Source organism: Cervus canadensis, chromosome 6, assembly GCF_019320065.1.
Source record: "Cervus canadensis isolate Bull #8, Minnesota chromosome 6, ASM1932006v1, whole genome shotgun sequence".
Classification (NCBI taxonomy): Eukaryota; Metazoa; Chordata; class Mammalia; order Artiodactyla; family Cervidae; genus Cervus; species Cervus canadensis.
In genome coordinates this window covers 93,679,987-93,693,613 of record NC_057391.1, presented here as the reverse complement: position 1 = coordinate 93,693,613, position 13,627 = coordinate 93,679,987, and the positions used below count along the sequence as shown (strand labels likewise).

Here is a 13,627-nt window from a genome sequence, read left to right as displayed (position 1 = left end):
AAATATCAAATCCAAGAACGTGGAGTTGAGTAAGGGCCTCTGCAGGGAGTGGGGGGCAGAGCAAGAGAGCCCAAATTTGGGGTGAGCTGGAGGGGGAGCTTGCAAGGATGCAGTGTGTGAGGGGAGCCAGGGCAAAGGGGGGTGGGCCAGGCAAACAGAAGATGTCTAGAGACAGTACTGACCGCGGTGGCAACTTCTGCCTCATCACTTCTATGAATTTACATCAAGGGCATGAACCAGAGTGGGGCTAACACCTCAACGCAAAACTATTCAGTTAAAATGCTAGTGCACACGTGGTGGTGTGAATTTGAGACAGCACATAGGTCAACACACATCCATTGCATCTTTATGGATGACTTGTTCTAAGGAATACATTTAAAAATATATTACAAGACTTTAAAACTAAAAAAAAAATAATTTTTTAAAAAAATGTCTCGCACAACCCATTTGAAAGAGTTATATTTATTAAATGCATCTTAAAGGTCGTTTAAGGATTCATCACTTGGAATCATTCAGGATAATAAAAGATTTTTTTCCCCCTCAGTTGGAAAGCAGTAACTTTTTTGTGTGTGTGTGCAATAGAGTTTATTAAAGTATAAAAGGGATAGAGAAAGCTTCTGACATAGACATCACAAAGGGGCAGAAAGAGTGCCCCCCTGCTAGTGTTAGCAATGGAATTATATACTCTCAAATTAGTTATTACAGTGAATCAAAAGAATGTCTGGAGGTTGTAAAGACCTCACTAGACCTACTCCCATAATTTACACCTTAAGATAAGAGGATTAGCCAGAAGGTTTTTCTCCAGAGACTGTCCTTAAGCAGGATACATTATTGTTATATAATCCTAAAGAATGTAGAGGGAAAAAAGTTTGTCCTTTCTTCCTCCTTGAGAATTCCAGACCCCTCTCTCCTTGGGGACCCCTAGCTTATCAAGCTGCCTAGGAATTGACTCTCTCAATGTTGTGGAGGATGATCAGCCAGCCCACCCACACAGCCATGGAAGGCATGCCCCAAAGCCTGCATCCTGCTGGGCCTGGAGAAGATTGGGCACAGGGCGAGGCAATCCCCACCCTGGAGGTCACCCACGAGGCCCATGACGAGTCAGAGGTGAGGGTAGGGGCTATCCAGGGAGCCTGAAGAGGAGGGACCAACCCAGAAGGGCACCAGGCCACTGTTTTAACGCACCACCCAGGTGTGAGCAAGGGAGGGAGGCTGGGAGGGCAGTGAGGGGCAGCAGACAGTGGGAGATGTAACTTTAAAATGTTCCAATATTGTAGTCTGTTATCTACAAGCTGCCTATATCAACAACTCTTTGGAATCATCTGCAGACACCTGAGGCAAAGAACAAGTGCAAGGCCTTAGTGAGACAGAAATTTGTTTTAAAATAAAGAAACTTGGAGGATTCCAACATTATGGAATCAAAACTATGTGCTGCAAATGTATGAAACAGAAATATACATGATGCTAGCATAATCTATGACTCTCAGTTTCAACATTTTATGTAGAACAGTAATCTATGCCTTAAAGAACATTCTGTGGTTGCCTGATTCCATAGAAAGAAGAAAAGTAATGGGCTGTTTCTTTCCATGAGTGAATGCAAATCTGAAACAATTTTTCCACTGAATTGTTGAGGGGGGTGGAAAAAGAATAGCTAATGGTGGCTCAGATGGTAAAGCCATCTGCCTGCAATGGGGAAGACCTGGGTTCAATCCCTGGGTCGGGAAGATCCCCTGGGGAAGGAAATGGCAACCCACTCCAGCACTCTTGCCTAGAAAATCCCATGGACAGAGGAGCCTGGTAGGCTACAGTCCATTGGCTTGCAAAGAGTCGGTCACGACTGAGCGACTTCACTTCTTCAATGGTGACAGTATCTGGTTAAGACTGTGCAATCCACCAATCTGTTCCATCCATCCATCCATCCATTTAATAAATATTTATGGAGCCCGCCTCTGTGTGAGGTGCTGGGAGAGCTGCAGGGTGTGGCGAGGCCTTGGTCCCTGCCCTCAGTCATCTCAGGTTGCCCTGTGCCCACTGTGCTGTGGGGTGGCAAAATCCTGCCATCTGGTTGGAGGGAGAACCATAATAGGACTGTGTGTGACTCTGTTCAAAAGTACAAGAAATTACCCCCAAAGTGCTAGGAATTCAGACAGTGTGAGGATTGGTTACACCGTGACAGTCAAAACAGGCTTCCTGTAAGAGGTGGCATCTTTAAGAAGGCTCAGTAGGACTGGTTAGGGAATGGGAGAACAGGAATGACTCCAAAGCATATGAATCAGTTTCTCCTGAGGACACCACAAATGAGTCTTCACTTGGGACTGCTTTAATACATTTTCTGAAATAAACCACAAACTCGAAGCCAAACTAAAAGATGAACAGAAGGTAAGCTCTACAGGTCACCACCAATTGCAACAGGAATTGTAACTCCTTCTGAAAGCAAGTGTGACTGAGGAACACACAGTAGATAAAGCAGCTTCTCTGCCTTCTCCCCTGTCTCCCCCTCCCTCTGTCTCATCTCCTGGGGCTCCCAGGTTTTGGCCTCCTTTTCTCAAGCGCAATACAATGGCCACAGGATTCCTGGCTTGTTTCAAAAGTCACACCCACGGGAGGACTTCATTCAGAGCAGGCTTAGGAATGAGGTTTCCCCGGGTCAAAAGACATTTTCTTAGGCTGGGGACGGAACAGTTTGGAGTCACACAGAGGGGATGAGACAGGCTTCAGCAGAGTCACCCTGGGGCAGCCCTGCCGGAAGCGCCAGGGGTGCGACGGGCAGGTGCGGGGTGGGGGCGCCCAGGATCCCAGCCCAGACCAGCAACCCAAGGAGAGATTTTCCACATTCCTGGTGGGATGGATCTTGAAACTGAAATGGAAGTGATTTTTAGAGAAAATAAAAGGTGTCTTTCTTTCTTGCACACAAACATCCCCCCCCGCCCTTGTTCTAAATGAAACTTCTTAGTTTGAACCTTCATCATCATCATCATCATCTCTCTCTCTCTGTTTCTGACTTGTGTTCTTTTAAAAAGATTTTATTGAAGGTTTTTATAAGGCAATATGCAGACTTCAGATCCGGCAGCCAGGGAGACCCTATTCTGGTGTGGGTACCCGGCTGGGGTGTGGCAGGCGGCTCTCTGCCTTCCCACCCCTCTGGTTCCAAGATGAGGGTGGTGGTAGCTTCCAGTCACCTTTGGGGTCCACAGTGCTCCTGTGACCGGGCAGGGGCTGTTTGGGCCAGTTTCACCAGCCGGCCCTAAGGCCGGCGTGACCTTTCCCTCCATGTCCAGCACACCCTGTCTGAGGGGCGCGGGGTGCCCAGTGCTGTCAACACAGGGAGCGAACAGGGTCCCCACTGTGGACCGTCAGGCCATCTGCAGACTTCACGGTGGCTTTAAGCCTCTGTCCTCGGAGTCCTCCCAGACATGGCGACCTTGCAGCCTCTGGCCCCACTCTCCATGGTGACCCGCAGCACAGCAAGGCCTTCCAGGAGGGAACGCAGACCCTCGGGCTGGGCACAGAGACCCCTTTCGGCCTCCTTCTCGGCACAGGGCTCTGTACTGCCCTCGGAGAAGCCAGGTCTCTTCGGAACCACGCACACGGCTTGAAGCCACCGGCCCCCACCAGCCCTTCTCACCGAGAACATCCCGTTTCTTCGCGGCCGGCAGGGTGACCTTGGCCCTGCTTGGTGTGTGACTCAGGCCTCAGCCCCGGGGCACCCATCTTTGAGACACCCTTGGTTGGGCTCTGAGGGCGCCGTGCCTGCCACAGGCCGCCTCTTCCGGCAGCGCCGCGCCGCCATCTTGCCGCAAGGGCTGCTGGGAGCGAAGGGCGTTGTTTCGCGTCTCAGGAGAGGACGGCGGGTTTGTGCGAGACCCCAATGCTGGAAACGCTTCGTGTGTACGTGTGCCAGCGCCTGGGGCTGGACCGTCTCTCTTTGGAGAATGGGGCGAAGCGGGTGGCTCCCTCTGAGGAGAGGTGGGGAATGCCCTTAGCCGAGCTTGGGTTTTCTGCTCCCTGCCTGCCCCGGTGGGTGGCCGGGTGGGGCTGACCGGAGTTTGTCTCCTCCCTCAGGGAAAGACGAGGCCGGGCGAGGGGCGGGGGACAGGGACAGAATTGAGGGTCCCCCTGTGAGGAGAGCGGGAGTTAGACAGCTCCGTGGCCAAACCAGGTCACGGAACTCAACTCCAGACCGCCCCAGGCCCACACATGACCCCCGCACCCGGACAGTCTATACAGTGGCCCTGGGCTGTCTGTGTCTCCATCACTTAGCACTGTGGGATCTGGGATCCAGGGCCAATTTTCCAGCCACCTTGAGGGGTGACTTATCCCTGAAAATAGGCGTGTGTGTATGTCAAGGAGAGGAAGGGGCCATGCCCCCCTCCCCCCAACTCCCTCCCGCCCCTCCTTCCCAGACCTTTAGAGGGAGCTCCTAGAAGAAAGAACTTTATCGTCCCAAACTGACTGCCTGTTATGACTGAAGCTGCATGATTAGTCTGCAGTATAAACATTTTTCTCTTAAGTTTTCCTCTTTCCTCTCCTCAGTCTGCCTGCTGGGCACCGCGGCACCCCCCCCTCCCCCCGCCCCGCCCCAATTCGAGCAAGAGGAGGATTCGACATTGAAGCAAGCAGAAAGAACCTCGCGTTTCCCCCGACTTTCTAATTTTCTCAAAATTCTGAATCCTTGGAGGGGATGACTAATAGAATAATGAACACCGTTAAAGATGAAAAGGTATGGGGATACAGTCAAAAATGTCTTCCGGAAACAAAGAGGCAGAATAATTTTATTCATTCTGGGGTAAAAAAGAAAAAAAAAAAGGACTCTTCTAATCTGAGGAAAGAAGAAGAAAAAAGGAAAGAGGGACGTGGCAAGAGTGGGAGGGGTTGTCTGCTAAGTGTATCTGGGCAATGGGACCAAGGGTCTGCTTCCCGGTGGGGGTGTGGGGGTCATATTCCAGGGCGTCTAGGGATGGGGTGACAGGGGAGAACCAAACCTCCTGGGGGCTGAGGGGTCCCCCACCCTGTCCCAAACACAGAGACAGGTCAAGAAGCTAAAGGTAGCCTCGGGCTGGAAGGGGACCAGACACTGAGTGGGTGACGAGTTTCGGAAAAATAATCCCAGAAAAGGTCTAGAGCCAGAAGAGGTGACCTGAGGCCATAATAAAAGGACCCAAAGGGAATTGAGCAGAAGGGATGAGGGAAGGCCTTCGAGATTGAGTTGGGAGGGGGCCTGGCCCTGGTTTTCTCCCAGGAACTCTGCCCCTGCGCCGGTACTGTGATCTCTCCTCCACTGTCGAGGAGGTTTCATGGGACTGGCTGCTCCTAGGGACCTGGACAATGTGTTTAAGATGAAACAATTCATCCACCACCATCTGAAAACATGTCCCAAACGCACCTGCCAGCTGCCAGGGGATCTTTGGAGGAGATCTGAGGCCAGACACTAAGAACGCTTGGCTTCATCTCAGGTCAGTGTGAGGACCAAGGGGTTGTTGGGCACTGACTTGCACACCAAGCTCAAGCCGTGAGTGCAGGTTTGTGCCTTTGCACACACAGCTCCATCTGTCAAAGGGGAGGCAAACAGATTTGTTGATGGTTACAGAAGAGGTAGACACATATATGGAAGCACTAGGGGACTTTACTATGCAGGTCTTGTGCCCCATGGTGCCTTGCCAGGGGCTGGTTTAGAGTGGAGAACCAGCAGACACACAGAGCAGGGAAGTGCACACGTGATCTCTCCTAAACGAAAATAGCATTCTGTGCTCTTGGCCATGGGGATCTGATGAGAGACCGAGAAGATGTCCCAAATGTGTTTAGAGCAAAGCCAGAGGTGGCCTCTTACAAAGATTAAAAGAAAGAAAAAAAATCAGGAGATTAGAATTTCTTGAGTTAAACATCCCAGGGCTGCTGCTGTGTCCAAAAAAATCCTATTGATCCAGTGGAAAAAATATCTGAACCAGCGTTTGGGTCTTGTTGAGTCTTTTTTTTCAGGAGTCTGTTTCCCCCTTTCAACTTTTGTCTTTTTATTTATGTTTTAGACCTAAGAGAAACTGGAGCACCTTTCAGTAGTTGCTGGCTTCTCAGGCCCTTCAAGAAACTCAAGCTTGACAGTCTCCCTGGTCTACAGTAACAGAAACGTGGTTCCTGTTTGCCTCGGGGTGGACTTGCCCAACGTGACAGCTACCACTGGCAGGCCGGTGATGGGTGGCATATAAAATCAGGAAGAGCTTAGCTCCCCAGATCCCAGTTCCTCCTTGGCTCCTCCCTGCAGGGGAGCTTTTCATCCAAACATGAAAGCCACACCATAGTAGAGGCCATGGAGCCCTGGGAGGTGCCACTTCTTTGTCAAAGGCATTGGGTGGGCCCAGGCACCTAATCTCTTCCCACAGTCACCTGGATGAATTGCCTAAGGCAAGGCCCTGCGGGTTTGGGGACTGAGACCCCTGGGTTGGAAGATGAGCAACAAACCTCAGGGCCACTGTCTGCCATGGAGACCTCTTCCCCAGGGTCCCCCTCCCTCCCTCTCATTTATTTCTCTGTGTCTCAGCTAAAGCACTGAATTGGTGGCCCCCTCCATCTTAGAGAGGGAGAGCTCAGGGGAAGGGCCACCTGTGACCCCATCAGGGAATGTCAGAAAATTCTCTGGTTATTAGAAAGTGTGTCAGGCCGTCCAGCACAGGTACACGTACAGAATGGAAAAGACCAGGGGGTGTCTTCACCTTCCTTTTTCTGTCTCCCTCTCCTGTTCCTGAGTTCTGTTGCCCCTCCCCCGGCCTCAGCGGCCTGGTTCTCCTTCCTTGTTAGACTCAGTGGCTGGTACCGTGGTATCTATCCACTTCCTCTCTTTCCCTGTGAACTCCAATAGGTAATCAAAAATACCTCTTGGCCTTTAGAGTTCATTTCACCTTGGACGAACCTTTCACCTTCCCTCCAGCCTTCTTAGGCCTGGAAGGCTGGTGTGGGGAAGGGGAGGGAGCTTGGGGCTGTTAACAGTGTTGGTGTGGAGTTCAGTTGCTCTCTGAGACAGTTCCAGTTTTGTTTTGTTTCTTCATGAAAAGGTTTGTCCCATGAGCCAGGTGAGGTCTAGGAGGCTTGGTGGTGATGTTGGGGCAGAGATGGGTGCGGTATGGAAGAGGCTGCAGGCTCCTGCAGGGCTGTGATAGAACGGTGGCATCCTGTTGCCCTACCATGCACAGAATCTGCCCCCGACTCCCTTGCCCGCCCCCCACCTCCTCAGGCCTGGCACAGTGCTCAGAGGCCCCATATCCTGGACCTGGACCCATGTGGGTCAGGAAAACCTGTCCTGACAGTCACTGGATAATTACGAGAAGAGGCAGCTCTGCCTTCTCTTGCCCCTATGGATGTTGTTCTCTGTCCTTCACCGTTGTCAGGCGGTGGGTTTCTCTCCCCTCGCTCAGCCCCCAGGCAGGCTTCTGCTGCCACAGCACGATGCAGGGTGCCTTCTGGACTTGAGAGTTGTCATTTCTGTTCGCTCCCAAACATCCCCCTCAGGAGTCATCTTAGTCCAGTAGTTGTGAATGCAACAAGACTGTGGGAGACTGCCCACTTCGCTGGGGGTTAGAATAGCAGCAACGGTCACAAAACAATATCACTCTGACCGCTGACCGCTCCCCACCGCTGCCCTGTGGGGCTGCAGCCCCTCAAGTTGCTCTCAAATCCCTCTCCCAGTCCCTGAGAGTGACTCTCTCACGCAGTACTCATCCTTGTCCTCTTCACCTGAGGGATCTGGGCTTCTGCTAATATTCAGACTGGCAGGTCAGTTCTTGGAGGTTCCAGAAGGTTCTAGAGCTAGTGCTGAACCACATACATACATCCGAGTCAAGGCCCAGGGAGGTGCTTGGGCCAAAGGCATTGAAACATGGAGCCCGATGCTGCCAACACTGCCCGGGCTAACCAGGGAGTAGTGGCGTTTTGGTAACTGTCTTTCTCTGTGACTCTAACCTTCACTTTCCTTTTCATAAGTTAGATCTTGAAAGAATCTGGGGGAGGAGAAGAACCAGACTTCCCTTGGACGGGGCCAGGACAAGGGCCATGCGGGCCTTTGGAGACACCACTCCCCACCTGCCGCCCTCGGTCCCCTTACTGGGGGAGGAAGTGGTGGGGGGGGTGAGACAACAGGTCTGAATCACGCCCCAATCCCAGTGTCCCCAAACTGCACTCAAAGATGGAGACCTCCCTGTACAGGGAATATCGAGGTCACGTATTCCAACTGTGCAGAGCCCACGTCCCCTCTGCAGTCACCCTGACAGATGGCCCTTGTGGCTGCTGTTTGCCCATTCCAGCACGAGTGGGGACGAGTCCAGGCTTTCCTTGGTTCACTCAAAAGTAGAAAGCGCTGTCTCCTGGCCATGCACTTTGGGTCCCTGGGAATAGATTTCAGGAAGGTCTCTGCCTTCCAGCGCCCCCTGCTGACCCAGGCCACCTCTGGGGCTTGATGCTTTCTGGTTGTGTCACTGTTGCCAGACTTCCAACGGTGTGTGCTGCCTGGCATCTGGGAGCTGGCATGCCATTAAAGTGACAAAGGGGAATAAGGGAGAAACAAGAGAGGGTATGAGGAGAAAATGGGCAAAAATAATGCGCCTGCTGGGAGGACGGTGGGAGGGCCTGACAAGCAGAGTGGTTTCAGACTTAGTTTTTCAATCTCCTTAAGGACATCTGGGTCTCAAGTGCAGGGAGAAGGTGATCATTCATTCATTCCCCGCTTCACCCAACAAACATTGATTGAATGCCTGCTGTGTGCCTGGCTTGGGGCTCTAAGGTGGAGATCCAGTGACAGAGGGGAGACAGTGTTTCTGCACGAAGGACCTCAACGTCCAGGGCGGGCGAAACCCACAAGGCCGATAAACTTCACAGAAAGTGTCCCGTGCCATTAGAGAGTCATACCCAGAAGAAGGGGTCCCACTCGCTGCCGCCTGGCAGCGGGGTCCCCGCAGGGCCCAGGAAGAGGCCCGCGTGTTGGTTGGCTTGGGGGTGGGGACAGGTGAGGGCTCAGGGCAGAGCAGAACCACGAGCCAAAGCACAGAGATGGGCAGGCCACGGCGGGCGGGGCTCAAGGACGGGCGCGCACTGTGCTAGAATGGAAAGACTGCGTGAGGGCGGCAGGGAGCCAGACCCAGAAAGGCCTCAGATACCGTGTCGAGGAACTTGGACTTTATCCTCCAGGCTTTGGGGGGAGGGTGTGTGAGCAAGAGCCAGGCCTAAGAGAAAGGTCCAACGGAAGTGTGGTCTAGGAACACAAACCCAGAACCATGTGAAGGAACGGTTCTGTGGAGTGGCAGGAAGCCTCCAGCCCTCTGAGGTCAGGAAAAGCAGGAGCTCGCACGTCGGACAGTCTGGCTAAAGGGAATTTTCTTCTTCACCCAGCTAGAAAACAGCAGCACTGAAACCCGAATATTGTCATTTAGATATGTGATTCACTGGCTTCCTTCTCAGAAGTGAATTCAGCAAAAATATCTGAGATTTTTAGCTGTGAACTCAAGACAGGGATGCTTCGAATTTCAGTTTTTGTTTCATCTGCATCCGTATTTCACCCTTCCTTCCCTCTGTTCTTCCCACCTTTCCTCCTTCCTTCCTCCCCTGTCCTCTCTCCTTCCCTCTTTCCTTATATACTGATTGACTACTCTTCAGGAATGCAGGCAAAAACTCAAATTAAGTCTTCCCTCCTGTGGCCTGCAGGTTAAGGTACAGAAGAGTTTCCCTAAATTGTTCAGCCTTAGGAAGCGCCAGCCAGGCTCGGCTCCTCTGTCAGTAAGAATAGAAGGGAGTGGAATGAAGAATGGGAATATGCCTGAAGCCAGGAGCTAGCCCTTCTCTAAGTTATAGGGTGTGGAGGGCTCCAGTGCAGGGAGAAGGTGGAACAGAGTTCTGCAGTGAAGCCCATCAATCAAGTGGGTAATCAGGAGGTGGTTTCTGTGTCTTGACTCTTCCCACAAGACAGTATGTGCTGCCGTCAGTGGGCACAGTGTTCTTCCTTGGAGAAAACAGGAAAAAAAAGTAGTTCAGTCAGTAATCCGGGGAGTTCCTCAAGCTGGAACTTGAGGTTACTTCCAAGGGTCAAGTGAGGTGATTTCCCAAGGTCAAGCTTTCGCTTCTGCCTCTTTCTGTCCTTCAAAATACAGTTTTATCCTTCTCTTATTTCACTAGGCCCAGCCTTGGGGGCGTCAGAGAGACCTGCCTGAAATGAGAGGTCTGAAAAAGGCAGGGTCCCAGAATGTCGGAGCTGGAAAGGGCCTTGTAAATGAGCTTCACATTTATTCAACATGGTTTTTCGGGAACACCTGTTTCCCTGTTTGCCAGGCTCTATACTCACTTCAGGGCCTGGCCCTCAGGGGAACAAAGAGTAGGGGCCTCTGTCTCTGTCCCCCCTCCTCATCCTCAGGCTTTGCTGTCTTGGCCACTGGAGCAGTTTTGGACCTCTTCTGCACTGAGCTGAGCCCACCGAATTTTTCAGAGATTCCACTAGATTTTCTGGGTCTTTCAGCTGTCCACTTGAGCCTGTCCTGCTGCTCATTTTTAGTTCTTGTTTCACTTGTGTCTGTTTGTAGGCTTCTCAGCTGTCTTACCTTCTCTCCCACCTCCCACCTTCCTCTCTTTCCTTCCGTTCTTCCATAGTCATTGGCGTCTCAGTATGTCCCAGGTTTGGGCTGGGGCTCTGAGATAAATTAAGTGGCTTAAAATCAGGTGGGAGAGGAACAAGAGTCATGAGTTCACTTGGAATGTGAGAGCAGGCAGAGTCTGAACCCCTTCCCCCAAAGGCCCTCTCTGAGACTGGAGGGAACCTTTGCTGTGGAAACTTTGCCAAGGTTCCGTTCAGTTAAACTGCCGTGGGGGCTGCTCCTGTCCACACTTGGAGCTCCTCAGAGACCCAGCACAGTTTTCTCTCTGTGCTCGTCTGACGGCACCTTGAATCTCAAGGTTAAGATCCAATTTCTTCAACTTCCACCAGTTTTTCCCCTTCTCCACATGGTTTTTAATGGGGTCTGCTCCATTCTTCAGTATAATTTTCATGATGACTTGGGGGCCAAAGTTTTTCCAGGGGAACAGGTAGCCTACTGTATAACACAAGCTTGAGAGGAAAACTTTTTTGAAGAGTTCACACAAATGTGGGTAAATTCTCTAGGCAAATTCTGGTCGAACAGGGCCTGGAGAGGTAGTGCTGGGACCATGGTTCTTGCTATGTAGATCACCAAGATTTTGAGTCTAGTTGGATGAATCTGTTAGACAATGAGAAAAACTAGGGCATCAGCACAGTGCCCTTTGGTTAAGTAATATTTGAAAGACTCTTGCACTGCAGAGATTTTATTAACTAGCTAACTGAAGCTAAATTTAGAAGTCAAACTTAAGTACTTGGACTAATGTTGGGATTTTGATACCATTGATCAAGATCATTTTCCCTATCTCACTCTGATAGAGTGCTGGCTTTTAAAATTCCCTGGGGGATGATAACCTTGCAAGACAGGCGGTTTTCAATGGACATGCCTTTAGCCCACCTTCAATATACAAATATGCATACATGCACGTCACATGCCCCCACCAACCACCCAGTGTAGTTCTTGCTGATGTACACAATATTTCCAAAGCTAAAAAAAGGGAGGGATCATTGTCTTGGCTGATAGGAAATCCTAATAAAGTTAGAAAAAAAAATCCAAGGAGATATATGGATTTCTTATCCATCTTCCCCTTCCATCTTCCCACAAGAACCCAATCAAATTATAGAAATGGTTAATATTTTAAAAAAGGCAATGAGGGTGAAAGGCAGCAACTAAGCCTCAGGAAAATATATCCAAGCTCCCAGGGAATATCTGTTGTGAGTGAATGCTTAGGGTGCCAAGACCTAAAGCAAACAAGTCTACAAAATTCCTCATCACCATAGGTGATGGGGGAGAAAAGATGAGATTAGAGGAGGAAAGACAGTTAAAAGTCAGCACAGAGCATCTGTTTCCTGTTTTCCACTCAAGACTCAGTATAAGTAGACCACAAATCAGACTTAACACTTAAAAAAAAAAAATCAGCTGGAAGGGAAATCTGTTGAGCCTGATAACTATAGCAATTTATGGAGAAAGGGAGATGGGGTGATGGGAAGACATAGGGAAATAGTCTATTAGGTTTTTGAGTTTATTCAATTTTGTGACATCCTTTTTTCTATTCTTATTCAGAAACTTGTCAAACTTTGAAATTTTCTTTCTCTCTGGGATCGTTGTTTTATTTCTCTCATGCCTGAGGGACAATGACTTTGGAGACACCAGGTTTGAATTTAAGTCTTGACTTTGGCACTTACTAGCTTTGTGACCTTGGGCAAATTAACGAACCTTGTACGGCACTTATTTCTTCTTCTAATAAAACTGGAATGATAGTCCTAATCTTGTAAGATTATTATGAGCATGAACTGAGCCAAATGCATGGTCCTTGTTGGCACCTACAGGTGGAGCTCAATAAATATGAAGTTCTCCTCAGAGAAGCAAGTGCTACTTCTAAAGCTAAGCTCTCTACTGGTACCCTCAACAATCACCTTCTTGCCTGATTTTGTGGAGACCTTCCTCTTGTCTTTTGCATCTCCAGACTTTCTCAGTGTGTGAGACCCTTTCTTTTATGAAGGCACCCGGATTTAGTGGGTCTCTCTTTGTACTTGGAAGTTGTGGGAAAGGAAGACTCAGTCAGGAAATGAGGTACCTGTGGGTTCTTTGGAAAACTGGGAGCAGGAGGCGGTGAGGAAAGGACTTGGTGACTCTGGGTCCACTTGTACAGGCAGGGGTTAAGGCCATGAGGATGGGGAAGAGCCCGCTCAGTACTAAGCACATGGAGTGAAAAGCCTTGGGGCTTGCCGAAGGAGGAAGGGAAACCACCAGCCCGGGGGTCAAGCTGGGGTCAGGGGAGAGGAGCAGAAGGGGTGTGGGGATCACAGAAGCCTGGGCCTGGGCTGGGGCAGGGCAAGAGAGAAAGCACAAGGCCTGTACAGTGTCCGCTGAGCCTCGTTGTGTCTTTGACGAGCCTGAAACTTGGGCCAGATCCTTTCCAACGGTGCAGCGGTGGGAAGCACGACTGCAGAGCTAGAGGAAGGTGGTGAAGGGAACAAGCATGGTGGATTTATCTGATGAGCTTGGCAGGGAAGACAGAACAGCTGCAAGAGAAAAGACCAGTGGGGACTTTTGCTGCTTCTGGTGGGCTGGGGGCACAGAGCGGTACCCAAGGAACCCGATGACAGGTTGAGAAGGCAGGGAGTGGGGACGCCCCGGGGAGGGTCTGGGCTGGGGAGAGGGGAGCGGGGATGTGCTTGCAGGGCATTGGAGGTGGGATGGTCCCTGATGGAAGACCGGAGAAGGCTCTCTGAAGGAGAGGGAGTGGGGGGTGTGGGGGGGTGGTTTGTAGACTTGGATACATTCATAGGCAGCAAGGAGCTTGCCTGGTTCTTTGGGAGGGCTTTGTTTTCCTAGGGGAAGCAGGTGCGCCCATCTGTGGAGCGCAGGAAGTTGGGGGTGAGAGGGGACCTTGGTAAGGAGTGGTGAAGGCTGGGAACAGCCGCAGCAGGGGGTGGGGGAGGGCCTGGGTGTGACTCTGTCAAGCAGTGCTCAGCAGCACAGAGGTAGCAGACGCCCGGCAGCGGCGGAGAATGTTTGGACCGATC

At 50.9% G+C, this 13,627-nt stretch overlaps 1 pseudogene; it reads right to left on the bottom strand.

The window, feature by feature from the left end:
- Nucleotides 1-3,315: 3,315 nt before the first annotated feature.
- LOC122444334 lies at nt 3,316-3,790 on the bottom strand (annotated as a pseudogene).
- Between the last annotated feature and the right edge of the window lie 9,837 nt (nt 3,791-13,627).